This window comes from Agelaius tricolor, unplaced genomic scaffold (assembly GCF_023055355.1).
Source record: "Agelaius tricolor isolate 1412-34295 unplaced genomic scaffold, bAgeTri1.0.p SCAF_2, whole genome shotgun sequence".
NCBI classification, from domain to species: domain Eukaryota; kingdom Metazoa; phylum Chordata; class Aves; order Passeriformes; family Icteridae; genus Agelaius; species Agelaius tricolor.
Genome location: NW_027269262.1, coordinates 54,074,064 through 54,093,405, shown reverse-complemented (window position 1 = coordinate 54,093,405; position 19,342 = coordinate 54,074,064). Strand labels below are relative to the sequence as shown.

The following is a 19,342-nucleotide window of genomic DNA, read 5'->3' as shown; positions in this document are numbered from 1 at the left end:
ACAAACTCATCTCTCACATGTTTTCCACATAATTTCCAAATTTTCATCGATCTTTTTGTTTAGTTGGAGCTCATACATCTTAACATGCCCACGTCAATTAATACATTTCTGTATTATTATTACTTTTACTATTTTTTGTAAATAACTATTTTTACTATTCAGTTGCATGGCTGTTACCCTAAAGGAGAAAACACAATGAAACACGAACAGTTCTTTCATCTCTAAGAATACCAGTGCAATTTATGACCTTAGGTCCTGCATTAACACATCAATACTCAGGAGAGCAGTTAATACATTTTAGCTTTAGGTATGTTCTCACACCCTTCTGAAATCAAAAGTACTTAAGTACAGAATCAAAATAGGGAAAGAGAGCTTTTGTAAGAATAAACTTCAAAATATAACCATAGAATCAAGGGTGGAAAAGATCTCCAAGAGTCCAACCACTCAGCACAACTGTGTTTACCACAAAACCATGTCCCCAAATGCCACATCCACATGTTTTTGAACACTTCCAGGGATGGTGGTCCCATAACTTCCCTGGGCAGCCTGGGAAGCAGGCTTGCAATGCTTGATTACCCTTTCATTGAAAAATACCCAAACTGCTTCCCTGCAGCTGCAACCTAAAGGATATTTCTGCTTTAGGATTTATTATTCCACCATCACCAAACTGTTCTTTCTTTTTTTATTGGACAAAATAAATATGTGGTCTATCAGGGGATGAGGAATTAAATGAGATTCTGTTTTCAAATGAAGTGAGAGGGTGGATTTTAGATGGGCAAATACAATTATTCAAAGAGGCTAAGCAAAAATAGGATTAATATCCCTATACTTAAAATAAATACACACTCAAGAGTTCAATACAATTCTTGTCCACAGTACTGAAGCTCTCTAATGGTACCATTTTAAGCTCTATCACTCCTGCAATACCAGCTCAGGAGGGCTACTAGAGACACAATGATTTTATTGTGATGTCTATATCTTGATATAGCATGACAGTAATATCTATTACCTAGGATATGAGAAAAGGAGGAAGTACACAAAATCTGATAAATTCACCTCTCAAATTTCAGAAGATATTACTGAAATAATTTCTTGAATATTTAAGTGTTTTCCAGAAAACCTCAGCCTCTGATACCAAGCCAGTCTAGTTCCTGTTCAATCATGTGCTCAATCTGACAGGATAAGATACCAGAATGATTCCCACTACCTCCAGTATGAAATCCGGCATGCAGAGTGTGAAAGGTGGCTCTCTTGTTTATGAATGAGCACACCTTGGCAGAATCAGGCTCACCTCCAGCACTCTGATCTTTCTACACATGTAATTAGCACTACCAGCCTAGCATTTTCCTAAAAGATACCTCTGCATTTTGAGGACTGCAATTGTTATTCTCAGCATTCATGCATGTGGAGGAGCTACAGCTCTTAGGAGCTGATTTTAGAGGATCTTTGTTGCAGCAAGGGCAACTGTTTCTGCAGCAAGGCAGGTGGGAAACCAGTGTAGGAATTAGCTTTAGAGTGGTGTCATTCCAGTTTGTAGCGTAGCTGCTGCATTCTTAAGAAATAACATCAGGCTTTCACTGGTGTCTGGAAAACATCATTTGCTGTGCAGGTACTCTGTCAGCTGTTGCAGGACAAAGGACACTAGTGAAAGATTACATATGATGTGTCATGCTGAAAGACTACTGTTCCATCAAACTTTTCCACTTTCAGCAGTACATAGTGCTAGAAAACATAGTGGGGGGGAAAAACCTACCAAAAATACCTTGAAAATATGAAAACAAAATACTATTACTCTCACCAGTGAAGCATTCTCACCAATGCAGCAAATCTGCTAAAATTCACAGAAAGACTGAAGTATTATACACCAGAGAAATTAATCCTGCATTAATTCTCAAAGGTGGCCATGCATGTGACAGCTTTGTCAAATCATTCATTGTTAACTAAAAGGACATTTAATACCTATTAAAAGGGAGACATGGTTTCCTCAGAAAATCTCTTAAAAAATTGTTGAGATTGCTGGTTTAAGGTGAGCCTATTAAAAGATGAATATAGGCAAGTCTTAAAAAATATATAGGGATTAAAAACACTTTACTGAAATGCCAGCAGTCACACAGCAGTATTTATGCTAGGTGGCTGCCCTGCATTAAATGATACAGATTAAAAAGGATTCAGCTAGTCAGATAACATTCAAATTATAATTGAATCCAAGCCAGAAATTGTAGATCCCGATACTCAGATATTTATGGAAACCAAATCCAAATGTAACATGGTTTCATAGCTAACAAAAGAATAACAAGTAGCTGTTGCTAGTTACTGGACCTGTCATACATTATTAATTGTGGATCATCCTTGCCAACTCTCATGGTTGTTCTGTGCTCAGCTCTTAAAATAATCAGTATTTTTCTTGAAGTACTAGTTCCTGGAGTCATGAATATGTACAAATCTCATCTTTCTGTCTGTATTCTTTTAGCATGTCCTAACGAATTCTCACAATAAAGTACTACATATTATGTTTTATAGAGAGGGAAATTCAGGGCCTTGTCTTACTTCCTTTATAGTCTGCAGAGGAATTCCAGGTTTATTTTCATCAAACTTCTGGCATATTACCTGGGCCTGCACTGCAATAGGTGTTACACTGAAGAGACATAACCCAAACTGATCAAGAAACTTCATCTTAATAAGCTATTATCTATCAAGTAAGTAAGAGTAACTGGCTGGGGGAGTGCTCTTACCATGTCAAACTGTGAGGTACTTCTAAATTAAAGTGCCTGTTCTGCACTGACTGTTCTGACATCAAGAATGCCCCTGACTCAGGAGCTAAAGGAGATCATAATCACTGCAGAATTAACATCTCAATCCGTTCTGAATCTATACTTTTTAATCTTTAATTTAGTAGTTAAATGCTCTGTAAATTAAGTACACAATAAAATAAAAACATGGCTTCTGGCCATGTAGAAAATAACCCTACAAATATTGGTCCACTGATTCCACATTCATTTAGTAAGGCAGAAATAAGCCCATTGTAACAAGAGATTGCCATAGGATCCGTATCTCCAGCTTTGCAAATGAACATGCCTTGATGTTTAATTTTCCGTGAGTTCCTCTGCATTTAGGTACCAGCAGGAGGCTATTACACTGTGACAGCCCTCAGCTCTGATGACATTATCTTAAACTTTTCCCAGTTGTCCGTCCTCACCCCTGTTGTGCTGCCGTCATCTATTAACATTCCACTGACAACAATGAAAGATGTTGGAGCGCAGCGCCTTAACCTGCTAGCCAGGCTGGGGTGCTTTCACCTGGACGTACGTTTGGCAGTAGCCATAGAGCTAATTAGCTGGATGACACTGTGCCAGTTCCTCGCAAGACTCATCTGAGATGCTTTGCATTTATAATTCGTGGATTTGTAGATTTTTATGACCAGAAAAAATCATTAGGTCATCAGGCTCTCCTTCTCTGTTATAAAGGCCATACAATTGCGTTCACTTACTCCTGTTGTTAAACCAATTACTTGTGTTTCACTGTCTTCCAAAAAAGACATCCAAAGACTTCAAAAGGTGGCTAACCAACTTCTCCCTTGGAAGTTTATCCCTACAGCTAATCACCCTAAGTATTACACAACTAATATAGGCTTGGGACTAATAAAGCTTAGTCCCCTATGGATTTGTGTTTCATGGTTGATTGACTTCGATGCCTAACAAGCTGTGAGCTCTGATTAAGGTTTCGTCCCATATACAGAAGAACATTTTTAAGGTCTTTTCCCCAGGTCCTTGTGGATCCTCTGTGTGTTACTAACGTGACACCTCACATTATGGCCCTGACAGTACTTCAGATCACTATGGATCTCTCTGTCAGGACTGCTTGGAGAGAGGCTTCACCTGTTCTTGACCAAATACTTTCATGAAAGCTGCAGAAACATAATTGCTTTTCAGACTCCCCGCCACCAAGAGTGACTGCAGAGAAACACGTTCAAAAGTTACTGCAGGCACCTGTACAAATACAGGCATGCACAAATACACATGGCATTGTTACTTGCATTTTTTTTCTAAATAATTGTGCCTTATTTCTTTTAAATTGTTTGTTGCTGTCTTCCTCATTATGTTTTTCTTTTCCTCCTCAGTATGTCTTTCATCTCCAAATCATAGTGCTCCTTAGCACCCACAATCTGCTCTGAACTGAAAACATTAATGCACTCAGTATTTATTTTAATATGATGAATATCTTGAGTTATTTCTCTTTCTTATCCTATTGAGGCTTTTTTCAGAGGTTGGAACAACTTTTATTTCTCTTTTCTGTACTCTTGCAAAATTTTTCCCAATACAGACATCATGATATGAAGACAGGCCCATATGCCCTACTGTTTTTCTGTATTTTTCCAAACATCTGAGCTGGTCCAATAAACAAAAATGCATCCCTTGCTACAAATCTTTCTTGTATCTTTAGACCACTGTAGTTACAACAACATTGCTAAGAGACAGGAACAGTATGCAGTGTTTTCAGTGTTAATCTCCCCAGTGTCAGATAGAGGTAAAAACACCTCCTTATGCTACTCACAACTCCCCTTCTTATATATCAAAGGACCACATCAGTCTTTTCCCAGAACATCTCACTGGGAACTCATGTTGAGTGACTTGTCTTCTTTGACCTCTAAATCCTTTCCAGAGCTTTCTAAGACACAGTCTTCCTATTGTTCACAGAGAAGCTGCTAATGTTCCCCCAAAATACTATACACATTGCACTAAGAAGAAAGATTTGTTGCAAACAATTGTTTTGGACAGCAAAAAAGGGTCCATAGCCAAGTTTCCCAAAATCAGTGCAAGAAATATCCAACAGAAAAATTTTAAAATTAGGAAGACTGAAACATACTACACAAATCTTAATATGTCAAAATATCTGCTTTGATATTGTGGGAGAGATAGAAAGAGTAGAAATGGGAATTCACATGCCAATTTTGATGATTTATATTTTGGAGAAAAGAACAGAAAAAATTGTTGCAAAGGCAGGATTTATTTAGTAGTACTGGTAATCAAGCCTTGTGTATGTGAAACTAGTGAACTGAAATGGTATGAACCAAAATCAGAGCCTGTTTCGAAAATAAAGGGCTTGGCTTTCCTGTCAGGATTTATGATAGTAAAAGTGGATTCATATTCATTCATAGTGATGTTGAGACACTTCAATTAACTGCTTTGACAGTCTTTAAGAAAAACAGATCTATAACCACTGAAACTATATTTAAATAATTTTTGTTTTGCATATTATCAACTAAGATATCTTTTTTCAGAATTCTTTTTATTAATCAGCTCCATCTCACCTACCCTCTGTCAGTTTTGCTAATTAAAAAAAAAACTCAGCTGTTTCACACCATGTTCTTTTGCATCTACAATGAAATTCAATAAAAACTGAGGAGAAAACAAGTAATTTTCATGTGGGAAAACTATGGCTAGTTTCCACTGGGTCATCTGACAAGAAAATAGCACTAAATGATGTTGATTTTGGTGATTACATACTAGTTCCTGAGACAACCATTCTGCTTGTGGACCAGCTCCTTGAAGAGCTGTCTGTCTCCAGGAAAGGACTGAAAATGCTCAGCTGCTGTCAGATAAGAAGGAACTTGCTATGCCAAATCCTACCTTTGAGAAAATGTTCCAGGGAAAAACCTCTGAACATGAAATACAGTTAAATGGCTTTAGAGACAGTTCTGTCTCTTGTACCATATTTAAAGATACAGCTGGATTTAAAAAATAATTATAAGGTGACGGTTAAGAAAAGTTCTTGTAGAGAAGGAGTGTTTATCAAGTTGCTTTCAACTGAAGCTTGTAGACAAGAATAATTTTACATTTAATCTTTATTACAGTAGTAGTAATAAAACAGTAGCGCAGTGCACTAACTATTTTATTTTTCTTTATACCTTGTTGAAGAATATGCAGATGTCCTTCAAGGAAAATGAGAATCAAGCCTTTTAACTGTGAGAGTTAATGGCTTTTCTCTGTTCTGGTGAGTTTAATGGTTGCAGAGATCTGATTCTGCAAACACTAACACAGAGAAATTGCATATCTGCATCAAGTTATTTTCATTATCAGAACCCAACATTGGCTTGTTTATACAGCTTTATATAGTCAATGACAAGCCAAAGGAAAAAAAAAATAGGAAAAGTCTAAACCTGAGGCAATACATAAATCTGCTGATACTGCAAAGTCAGCACTCAATGCATCCATGAAAGAAGAAAGCCAAGGGAGGCAAACTGGGCTTCTAACTATGGAAGTTAATTAGCCCTATTTTTAGCTAGAAGGGAATTTCTGTTTAAAATTCATGCAGGTTTTAGGTTACAATGATTTAAGATTACAGACCCCCCCACACCCAAAAAAAAAAAAAAAAAAAAAAAATTGTGTACATGGTAAATTTGTTTTAAGGCCTTCCACTAAAAAACCCATGATAAAATACTAAGGCTACCTTAAGGATTCATCCATATACTCCTTCCAGCTATACAGGAAAAAATATTTCCCATGAGATTACAAACAAAGAGGGATTAATTAGTAAGAGATAATTCTCAGGCATTGCACAATGCATTCATGTCCCTCAAGTCAGCACATTTTACTGAATGATAATGTCATCAGCATAGGTTCTTACTGGTCAAAATTACATATGCATGATACCTCTCAATTTCAAGACTATAATAATCTTAAGGGATTTGAATTTGTATCCAGGCAAAGGAGACATCAGTGATATGATATAATTCCTGACTTGAACACTTTTTAGTTCAAACTACTGATAATGAACATGGGGGGATTTGCTATTGATTTTCTCAGCTTTGGGAACAAGCCTACTGGAAAGCTCATCTGGGGAAGCTGCAGGTGCACATCCCCTCTGAAGATGTTAACCTAGAAGAAAAGCCATGATCCCTCTGAGATAAATACAATGTGATAATTATAGGAAGGCTTCTAAATAGTAAAGGAGGAAAGTTCTGTTACAATCTTCTGATAGGAAAGCAGAAATTTTGACATAAATTTTAGATGAAGTTATATTGGTTCATGAAAATGCCTTGATTCTCTGTGACAGCAGAGGACTGTTGCCCTAGAGATCTCCTCCAGTCTCAAATTCCCATATTCATCAGAAAACACCCAATGACATCATTGTAGATGGGAGTTGAATTTGTCCTGAATTTGACTGAAAATCTGCCTCTTCAGATACTGAGGTCAGATTTGGAAATACAGCCTTAAACTCTTCTGTTTCTTTAGTCATGAAATAGGTATGCCAGTTGTGTACTACACTAGGCAAAACCTTTGTATGTACATTTGCAAAAGAAAGAATAAACAGTGATAGGGACAGAAGATTGCCATCTCTCTTTACTGTGCCTAGACACAGTGCCATTGGAACACATAACAAAATACACAGCACAGGATGTTTGAAAGAGGAGCCAGTCATTGACTGAAGAGAAATCTCTGGCAGTCTTTAGTCCAGGTTCTCAGACAGCTCTAAGGAAATCAAGGGTAGATATTTTATCATTAAGCAATAAAGCTCCAAGGGAAAAGAATATACTTGTGTATACCATCTCTCTAACCATCTCTGATAAATTAACTGTCTTAATCCCTTTTCCCACTCCTTTTTTCCACCCATCCTTTTCTTTAAGTGACTACACCCTTTCACCTGCTTCACCCTCACCCTTGCCAGCTTCAGTACTTGGAGTAATTCAGAGAGCCCTGCCAGCACACCTCCCGCTCCACTTACTGCAGTGCTGCCCCACCTCCCACCTGCTGCTCCACAGCCCGTGTGAAGAGACTGGGATTGGCAAGGAAGCAGGTGAAGCACTCCGAGAAGGCAGACAGAGGGAATCAGCAGGTTCCCAGCTGGCAGCAGGCAGGATAGGACTTAACTTTTCTCCCACGAGACCTGAGCAACCCATAGCTAGATGGAGTTGCCCTGAAGTCACTATTCATTTTCCAGAGACATCAAAGGTACAGCATGCTACATTTTGCACTGCTTCTTCAAAAAAGAGTAAGATGCTGTTGAAAAATCTAGTAAATTGACTGCATTTTCATGATAAAAATGGTAATTGCTACTGAAGTGGAGTTTAATAATTTTGAATAAAGCTCTGAGGCATTCAAAGAAAAGAAATATAGGACAAAGGATTCTTCTGTAATACAACGCAAACCCCTCACTCAATAATAAGTTAGTGAAATTTATGTAATTAATTAGTGGAACTTAATGAACATTTAAATATGCTATGCCTTTGGCTGTCATAGGGAAATATTCTGGTCAATGAATGCAATCAAATTAGTTAAGGAACAGTAGGGAATTTTTTTTTCTTTAAAAAAGCATGAAAAGTTATCTAGTGAAAAATTATGTCTAAAAATTGAAGAATAAGTACTTGGTATGTAGTGTTTGTGTCTGAGGTCACTTTCATTTAGAAGCTCACTAGTTCATTGCAATTAACAAATGAAAAGCTTTTCATTAATACTCATATTTGGGGAGGTAAATAGCTGCATTGCTGGCTCCAAACCAAACCAGGCTTTAGACAAGTGGTTCCTGAGATCACAGCAGCAAAATACAATATATACGTAATGTATATGTTGATAGCAACAACCACACACAGCATTTCACAGAAAGTCACATTTGCCTAAATTTTCTAGGGCACTACAACCCAGCAGAATCTTTTCCTGTGTTCTTGAATTACAAATGTGTAGATATTTTGCCAAATTTTATTTTCCAGTCAAATTACTAGAAAACAACAGCAAAAAGTTTCAATATATAAAGGGAAACCTAATGTCTGAGTCCCATTGGAAAAGCCTATCAACAATTTCAGCTAGGACAAGCCTCCTAGGCCTTTTGTTGGAGCAACTAACCATTTCAGCTAAAATCATAAAACTTTCTGGAATGCCAAGGTACATGAAGAAAATTTAGATATGAATCATGTTTATTTAACTTTTATTTAAAGGTAGCAATAACTCCTTTGCACTCTTTGGCAGCCTAGGGCTGCTTACAAGTTACACCTGTAACTCCCATTACGGTAATGAGATTATACCTACTCATTAACCTCTAGTGTGTTAATGGCTAATTATGTGTCTTATTATTTAGAAGTGGATGCCCCATACTGGTTGTGTGGGGATGGGATGGCTGAATATGAGTGAAGGTTTAGGTGTGTGAAATGAAAAGGCAAAGCTGTATATACAAAGGGTTCTTAGAGGTTAAATATTTCATATTAGGAGGATAGTCATTACATAGATTAAATGAATATGCAGGTGGAATAAAGACAAAGCACTGATATTTTAACTTGCAGCAGGCATTTGCTTCAAAGATGCTCTTGGTCTCAGGGTGAATTTCTTCAGTGCTGGTTTCAGCCTCTCCTTAGAGCACTCACATGTACCTACAGCACGTAAAAGCACATGATGTGTTAAAAAAAAATCTATTCCTGGCTTGTCTTCTGAGACAGTATTAAATTCAGGTCATTTTGACTGAATTTTACAAAATCTGCAGCTACAGTCCTTTTTTCAGAATAGAGGTGTTGAAATGTGCTGAGTAACATACAGATATTTTACCCAATTATTTTGTGTAGGGGTAAGATAGGAATATATTTTAAAACATTTCAAGTAGCAATACTATTTATCCATCTAAATTATATTTAAAAATGTTTCAGTGTGAAGCATTTTGATTCCTGGATTAAAGAAAATTTTATTTTAAAATTCTCTTGAAGTTATTTCTCATGTACTAAAAAAATCTTCCTCAAAATTGTATCCAACCGCTTGTTATTAATTTTTTGGTTTTTGAAACTGCTAGAAAGCTAAACAACCCATTCTACACAAAGTCTCTTTTCTTAAACAGAACTTCTCAGACAGGGCTTAGCCTGCTGAACAGCATTTAATCACTACCACCAAAGCACAGTTATGGTGTCATGCAAAAGATAGTGTCACAGTGTCTCTAGGTATGAGAAAATTATTTGTTTGACTTGATTTTTTTTTCCTAATAGCACTGAGAAATCCCTTTAGGCAAGACCTTTTTTTTTTTTTCTCTTAGTTTTAATTTTTCCTTAGAGCAAAAAGGAGTGGGACTCATTTGTTAGGTGTGTGAGACTTTGCCGGTCTGGTTTTACAATACACCATTTAGTCTTTGGTGAGGCTTGTTAAACCCTGAAAGAAAAGTCATGCATTGACTGAGTGACGCCACCCTGAGGTTGATTCCCAAGGGAAAGTAAAGATTTGGTCCTGCCTTACAATCATTAGGGTGACCGAGAACACCTTCTAGCAAGTGATAGCGTACCCAGCCTTGGCAAGCTGCATAATGACATTAAACCCAGTGATCTAATTATTCACTTCTAATATAAAGGGCAGGGTTCCCTGGGAAATCAGGAGCAGGGCTGAGAAATACATTTCACAATACAAACGGAGGCAGTTTGTTAAGACTCTAACCTGGGAAAATTAACTTACGAAGCTGTCCTATGCATCCAGTGTGCCCAGTTCAGAATAATTTCACATTTATGCAGGGAGGATCTTTAAAGCACTAAATTATCAGGCTTGAACACCTTGTTTGAAATATCACTTTAATTTGTTGTGGCTCAGAGATCTTTAACTTCTTATTAATTATGGAGATACATAATGTAAATATATACATAAGTTTAGCATAGAAACTTAAACTAAGCCCTATTGACCTGTGAACATAAGAGAAATTTGTAGGTAGGAAAAGCCAATGAGAAAGTCAACAGCATTCAAAATGGCATATAAGATTTTTCTTCAATGTCAAACTTCTTTTTCATGATAATTTCTTAATTTTTTCTTTGTTCTGTGTAACCTTGCGTATTGCCAGGTAACAAATTTTTGCTGTGCAAAGGTACCCATTTCCAAATGTATCCTTAAATACAAACTGAAAATACTTGCATCTTCATTCATTTATCCACCTACAACTTTGGATTTGTTTGCAAAGGAGTGCCAAAGAAGTCACATGCCAAAGAAGTGACTGTTCTATACCTCTGTACACAGAAAAATAGATTTTTCTACAAGCATATTTCAAACTGTGGAATATTTGAACTACAGCCTAAGTAATTACCTGAGCAGTCTACTGGGAATGTACATATTAGAACAAGTTGTAAAATAACCTCTTCCAAATAGCTATTAAAAACAAAATTAGAGATCCTGGGCCAGATTCTCAGCTGTTACAAATTGGTGGCTGTTACAAGTCCCTGACTTCATGTGTGCAAAGGTTGAGCTCCAAGAGAAATTTTACAGTAAAACTACGAATTACTGAAAAATGAGGTTCAGAGTAGAAGCACAGGTGGTATTCACACCATCTCCTTCAAATTCCTTTAGGCATTTAGCCTGGCTTCTCTGAATCATGCCTGCCTCCTCTACACTGGCAGTATGAGGCACCCGGGCTCCAAACTGCACCATAACGATGACTAAAGTAGAATCAGTCAGACAGTGTAAATGCCCTGAATACCACAGAAAGGTCGTGTCTTCTGTCAATAAAACTGAATTGCTAGAGAGACTCTGCTTTCAAGAAAAAAAAAAAAAAAAAAAAAAAGAAGTATCAAGCCATTTCAGTATAAAGGTTGTGGTTATTTGCAAAAGCAAATCAGTTGTGGCTCCAATTTCTGCATCACTTTCTAATTTCTCTGGGATTCTCTTAATTAAAAAGTATCCTGAATATTGTCCTCTGTCTATAATAAGAAAGATTCTTATTTTCTTCTTTAATGACGTTCTAAATCTAGTGTAGTAACCAACTGACTAACACAGGGAAATCCCAATCTTTCAGCTCCATTGTATAATTTATACAATATGTTCAACACTTTCCCACATAATAAACGTGGGAATCCCTTACAACCAGTCCAAGGTCTGAGGTTTTTCGTATGAATCATGTTCGCTGCATCCTGGCTTAACCACACCCCCAGCTACTTCTGCTGGGAGCCAAAGAGTTACTGCAATCACCACTGCTAGGAGATACCATGTGCAAAGGCATTATTTACAGCAGGATGCAGTGAAGATGAGAGACAGAGACTGATAACTTTATCTCAGGGGTTACCTGGGAAAGGCTGCTCTAGGTCTATTTAAAAGAGTAACTTTAAATAATGAATAAATTAAGAGATATTATCATTCAAATATTACTTCTTGCTATGACAAATCTTTCATGTAACCCTTAGCCAGGTTCTGTTTATTTAAGGTGATGCTCATTTGAATAGTTTGGGAAAGAAGTGCTTTCACTCTACCTGTTATTCAATTTGACAGTTCTTTGCAACATAGGAGAGTCATGTTTGAACTTGTACAGAGAAATGTCATTGTCTTGTCTTAAGATATTCAAGATAATGTTCACATGCATTTAGCCTCCCTGAGTGGAAAATTAATGTCTGGCAGAAGTTTTTATGTAAGGGAGAGGGCAAATGACAACAGGTTGTCCAATCATTAATGCAAAACTGGCAATTTTAATCAGCCTTCAAAAACTAATGTGTAGTTTCTGAGTTATGCTCAGTACTGCAAATCCAGCTATACATTTGCCTGTAACATAGATGTCTCCACTGTACATTTGTTCCTATTGCTTAGAGCCCTCATAGATGCACAAACCTAGCACAGACATAATCACCTCTTGGTCTTTCTCTGTCAGGCATATTTCACTTCTTTTATACTGTGTTGTCAGATGAATCCCAGCCCCGCCTTTTGCAATCAGGAATATGAGTTTGTCAAGGCTTTAGGCACTCACTCAAATCTGACCACCTGACTTGGACTTTTGCTCTGAATCATGCTTTGGAAGAACCTCCTAGATACACACCTGTCTGTTGACTCCAGAGGGAACCAAATCTAAAGGCCAGTCAGCTAACTCAGCCACCTAAGTAAGAAACTGGATTGTGAATGTTAAGTAAAGCCACTCACAGTTATACAGGGTAAAAAATTAAGGGCAGAAATGGTTCAGTGCTACATTTTTAAGAGTGAGATTTTTAGAGCGTTCTCCGCTCACTAAAGGTAGTTTTTGAAGTGGGAGGAGGAATTCATAAAAGGAATTGCTTTTGCACTATCATGCAAAGGTGCACTAGTCACAATCCAGCCACTTGTTGAATATTGTGAGTTTGCCTTGTCTGTATTCACTTCATGAAGCAAGGAGGTCAGAAGAAGGGATCCCGAGTTTGGTTCTTATCTACATCACTGATTCAGTTTGTAATATTAAGCAAGTCAAGTAAGTGGTGTCAGGTAGGCATCACAGGTTTTCCCACATCACAGAAATGCTGTTTGGCTGAATTAATTTATGCTTATGAAGCACTTAAACTTTTTTTGAGAAGTCAGTGTAGTAGTATGAAAAGGAATTTCCCACAGGTTCCAGAGGTGCTGGGATCCAGAGGAACTGAGGCAATTAATCAATGTTCTTACAGAGTCAGAGCACAGTGCCTCTCTGAAAGACAAGCATACACAAAAGTTAAGAAATTGTTTATTCCAGCCGTAATAGGAAACTTTTGTATATAATTTCCCTGCTTACTCAGAGGCACTTTAACATCTGTCAGGCCAGGCCTAGCACTTAGCACACAGATCTGAGGACAGAAACACATTCCCCATTTCCTGATAGCAGCTCACCCGCCACTGCTGCCAGAGCCAGGGACCACGCACATATGAGACGCCAGGCTCAGTTCCACCAGTTAGTTGGGCTTCATGGACCAAATCCAAATTTGTGCAGGTGTAAATGAGAGCCACACAATCTGTTCCATGTCTTTAATGAAATTTCAGTTCTGATTACATGGCACTCTCTTCCTTTTAACTGTTCAAGAAAGGATAAGGACTGAAGCCAAAAGCTACTCACCTTCCATTCCTTGCTTCTATGAGGCATGCAGTATTTCAATCAGAATCCCTATGAACAGCTCCAAATATTATTCCTATGCCTTCCCATTCAGACAGTGCCAGTCAGGTCAAACAGCAATCACCACAACATTTAGAGTTCTTCAGGGAGAAAGTGTTTAAGGGCATCCGCTCTTTTCTTTTAAATCCCTGATTTCAGTCAAAAATCTCTTCAAGCTCTGCAATAGAAAAATTGCATTTTTCACTCAAACACCACCAACCTACTCTTCTTTCTTGTATTTGATCATAATTCCTGTTCACTGAGTTGTTCTTTCTCCTGGGTTTATACACCTGTGGTCCTCTCCACTTTTACTCAAACTTCAAGCATCTGGTAACATCCAGTGCTGCCAAGTTTTCCTATGAGAGCAAGCACACTCAGAGGCCAATAATGACAGTAATCACTGTAACAGACAATTTCAAATATTGTTTGTTGCTCTTACACTACAGGGACTGCTGTCCCAGCCCAAAGGGGAAAAAAATAAAAACTGAAAACCTTAAAACTTCCCAAAAAATATGTATTTTCAGCTAGTCAGGAAAGATAATGCAGTGGTTTTATTTTTTATTCTTTACACCTACAGACCCCTACATGCACTCACATATCTAAACTTCAGAGCACTTTATCACTTGAGTCATAATTTAAAATTTTTAAAAGGCATACATGCAAGGCATTGCAACTGATTGCAGTCTGTTTCTATCACCCAAAGAGTCTGGAAGCATAATCAGTGTTGTATTCCTTATCTGTTGTATTTCCTTGTCTCCTTTTGCACCCTGACACAGGATTAATCACCTGATGGGAATACCACAGACTGCAGAGATCTGGTGGGAAATATATTTCTGAATGACTTCACACTAGTCAGAAGTTCATGATGTCTATGATTTATTGTCTCTAGTGAATTTCTCATTGCTTTTGAGAATTTAAACTAGTTCAGCTGCTCCTAGTGATGAGGCACAGAATGCAAATACAAGGCCACAGTAACGCTGTGAAGCTCATGTTTGGAAAGCAGCTTTTCCAAAATACGCAGAGAAATTATGACTTTAGACCTAAGGAGGAGAAGAGCAACTTACTTTTCAGCTGTTTCCACATTCTCTTCTGGCTGTGCTGTAAAGACTTATACATAGGAAAAAAAATGTAGAAGAACTGTGGCCAAAATCCAAAGTCTTCCTTCAATTTTCATCACATTTTTACATGGCAAACGACCTCTCAGCATACTTCCATGTAATAAGATACACACATGGAAGAGCAGAAAGAAAAACAAGGCCAAGATGTCAGGACTGCTCTTTGGCATATTCAGAATGTACCAACTGAAAATGAGAGCAGCTCAGGTAACAGACACTGTTGGACAGATGGGGTTTATTTACCCCAGGAGGGTAGAAATGCTCAGTAGGATCATTCAAAAGCAAAGGCAGATGGCAACATCATACAAAGTCTACCCCAAATAAAGATTTCAGGTTGAGAGCCCTGATCTGAAGGAGCAAATATAGCTGGCTGCCATCACTCAATGTTTCAACTAGTTTTTAAAGCATTTTTATTTCTTAATATCTTCCTCACTCTTCAGTTTTGATATTCCGTGCTATGTCTCCTCTTCAGCCTTGAATATGGTTAGTAATTTCTTTGGGATCACAAAACTATAAAAGCAATGTTTACTCATACAAAATAAACACTTAACATTTTACAACCTCTAAATATACTTCTGAAAACATACAGTATCTCCTTTGGCCCAAAAAGACTTTAAAGGCTGTCTTCACTGAGTAATGTGGCAAAAAGGACTAAAAATATTCAAGACATTGGCAGTGTTTTAAGTGTTAAAAAGTAAAACACATTTGAGCCTGCATGTGAGCAAGGATCTGACTACTGCCTGGTCTGCCTCTGTGTAAAGAGGCATAAAGCCCTACTGTTCTGATATGAACAACTGCAAGTGACAATGATAAGCAAAAGTACCGGAAAACTGGAAAACTAAGGCTATCAAGAAGTCAGTAAGCTATAAGCAAGCTAGTAAGTCAAGCAGCTGTTTAGTCATATCTATATAAATACCAGAGACTTACAAATTCAAGTGCCCAACAAAACCAGAGAACTGTCCTAATGCTTGACTTAGGAGAAAAGAGACACTGTGAGATGAATAATTGGTTAGGCTTTCTTCCCTTTGTCACTCCCCTAACAGTCTGGAGGTGCCTGTCCTCCATTTTGAGAATTTATGTGTTCCCTGAAATGAAGAGAGGTTTCATCTCCTTTCAGCTATCACGTTCATTTCTTTCAGAAGGTTTGCTTTGCCCAAATTCTTTGACAAGGAGTGAGTGAAATCTCAACCTCGCTGAAGGCAGTGGGAAATTTGCCATTCACTATAACAGAGCCAGGGTTTCAACAGAAAGTTTATATCCATAGAAGACCAGACTGAATCTAGTCCAGTGTTTGTGAAGTGCTTTGAAGTAGAGAGTGTTGCAGCACAGAAAGTATTGGTATTATTACTATTCCTATTGAGTGCATGACAGAGAAGAAAGGTAGAGACCTCAGAGTGAACTGGAAGGAAACACTGATTCTGGAGATCTTTCTCAAAGGTCAGTACATGGTATTTTTCTAAACAGTTTCCTTTAAAAGAGTCTAGTAAAATTCTCTTTCAACCTCAGTACCTTCTTGGCATGTTAATCAGAAGCAGATCTTCCTACCCAGCCCAGTCATCCTTATGGAAAGCATCCTACCTTTTACTTCACATACTTTTCCTGAGTTGTGTAACTGGTCTCTAAAGATTAACTGAAATAAATACTCTACGGGGAGTTGGGGTTTTTTGGGTTTTTTTTTTCAGAAGTGTTGCAAAAGCCCACGCTGGAAGGGGAAATCTATATTTTGCTTTCAGCCTGTCTGCTCTTCCTCTGAACTACAGTGTGGCCCATGTACTGCACTGGCCCATGGAAAAGAAAGCCTTGGATCCAGTATTGTTGGCAATTATAAGCTCTTCCATTAGTTGTGGTTGTCGTGTATTTATTACCACCAGACAAGACAACGGTTGGTCATCAAGGAAAAAAAAGCCCTCTCCCATGATCTCATTAACTAGTTTATTCTGCCACAGACTCATTCAGAATTCTTTTCAAGTTACATGGACAACACTGCAGTCAGGAAATGTGTTAGCTGCTACCAAAGGAACTATTATTTGGATCTTGGCTGTTGTTTCCCCCCAGTATTCTCAGATCACAGTCCCTGCAGTTCCCTCAAACATCTTGCTCACTGGAAAAAAAACACTCCCTGTAGGGTTCAGATACCCAGGAACTGATCTTCAGCTGGTGCAGACTGTCAGGGCTCCCTTAACCTCAGGCAACCCAAGGTTTTAGACTTCAGAGGATTTATCAGCAGCTCAGCAGCTGTGAGAAGAGCACAGCGTTAGGTCAGAGAAGGAACAGGCCAGCAGTTGTGAATCAGCCATTGGAACACTCAGCTCAGCTGAGAATTCCCAACCACAGCCTACAGAAGGGAGTTGTTACATCTTGATTAATTTCAAATCACACTGTCTTCTTTCAGTCTCTACCTTTTTTGGTTATCTCAGTGCACAGCAATGGTCCCAGTGGTTGAGATCTGCACAGTTGTGTTCTTGACTCTGATCCTAATCATGTGGCCTGTGATGGAAACAGTGACAAATTACTTCCATCAGTCAACTAAAAAGAAAGGACAAGCCTGTATAGTCTTCTAAATTTAATCAACTACACTACAAGCCAAATAAAGGTAGTGCTACAAAATATGCTATTAAATACTTGACTATTTAGTAGGTTTAATTGCAGCTACAAAGAAATTTGAAATACCATAACCTAGGAATCTTCCAAAAACAGTTTCTTCTTCTGATTTTAAACCAGATGGCACTTACTAACAAGCTGGTGAGACACAGGACATTAGCACTGAATGAATGTACCTATACATCTTCTAGAATGGAATCTGGAATGGATCTGATTTCTACATGAACAACTGTGATCACATCTATCTACATGCAATCATGTCAAAACTTCACTTGATGCTCATGCAATTATTCTTCATGAAGTCTCGTAGTCTCTCAGTGCTTTGGAAAATAAGACCACTTCTTTGTAAACTGAAATATGGATCTAAATGCCCAAGTTTATACAGATACATTTTAAAACACTGGCAACAGTGAATAACTGCATTAATGAGAGCAAACCCAACTATAACCACCTATTTATGTATTTGGTACAAGTATGCATGTATTCCCTATTTAAACTTACCAGTAAAAAATGGTATCAGATGAAACATTTCAACCAATAAACACATTCCTAAGGGAAGATATGGCATGCTTTTCCACCACTTATCACAGTCAAACACACCAGCTGCATCTGTTCAGGCCAGTTCATATCTCACTTAGCACCACTTTTCATGGCCTGTGACATAAAAAAGAAGATACCTTGGCTCACTGTCCATTCTTAGCAAGAGCTACAACACTGCAAATCAGTACTTCCTTCATGTCACACTGTGAGATTCACATTCTCTGAACCTGAGAGAAGCAGTGAGAGAAGCAGAGAAAAGAATGATCAGAACAATTCATATCTCATTTGCTGCTCCTGTGTTGTGCCAAAGTAGAATGCAATGTGGAGACTGTTTACCCAGAGTGATGGTGTTTTGTTTCCTTGGCCTATCAGGGCCAAGTACGTGTGCAGACTGCTGGTCAGCAGACAGTCATGAGATTCTGGGCAGCTGAGCTGAGTTGGGTGCTTGTGCAGATTCAGGTTAGATTCAGTGTAATATAGTGTAATATAGTATAGAATTATATAGTATAATAGAGTCATTAATTAGCCTTCTGATAAGATGGAGTTCTCCTCATCATTCCTCCTGGACATCAGGAAAATATCACCGATACTGCACTGCTTTTCAGCATCCATGGGTGATTCCAACACACACTGGGTTTTGACTCCAACAGAACAGGCAGACAAAGGGAGACTTTAGAAAAGGAGAAAGATGGATAGAGTATTGATCCCCTTCTGTGCCCTTAAAAACCACACAGGCAGCTTGGGCTAGAGAGACTTAGGAAAAGGGATAGGTTAATGTTTTACCACTATCTTAAATCAGCTGTAACATCCTTATGGATTTAAGGGGGTTAGGATTTCACTCACTCTGTTTTTTTTCCTGACAGAGAAAGCCTAGTAGTTTGCTAAATTAACTTTTAGTGGGGCTACTTCTTCCTTTTCTGGAATTTGGGGCAGCAGAAGACCTGGTGCTGCTGAAGCCCTGTGATGTGCCAGCCCTCTAAAGCTTCCATGTCCACTTGGGGTCACACCTGTTCCCAGCCCCATGGCTGAGCAGTCCCTCACAGCACAGCTTCCCTGCTGGTGCAAGCACACAGGCACCTCTAGCCATGCACCTCGCCTCCTCGGCAGCTCGGGAGGCCTGTGGTGGGTCGGCTCCACTGATCAGCTGGAGATTTTGTTTAGAAGGCTTCTTTATGCTGTTTATGCTGCTGTCAACACCACAAACCTAACACTGCCACCTTGTTGTTTACATACCTCCACTCCAGGACACCCTCTACTAACACTGCCCAGCGTGTGAGGGTGCAGCTTCT

General features: G+C 38.4%; 1 long non-coding RNA gene across 1 annotated transcript; it reads right to left on the bottom strand.

Annotated features, from left to right (window-relative positions):
• Positions 1-13,773: 13,773 nt before the first annotated feature.
• Positions 13,774-18,087, bottom strand: LOC139600708 (uncharacterized). The gene is made up of 3 exons (XR_011682645.1): positions 18,015-18,087; positions 17,312-17,399; positions 13,774-13,975 (listed from the first exon to the last, which is right to left on the bottom strand). It is a non-coding gene; the product is annotated as an uncharacterized lncRNA (long non-coding RNA).
• Between the last annotated feature and the right edge of the window lie 1,255 nt (positions 18,088-19,342).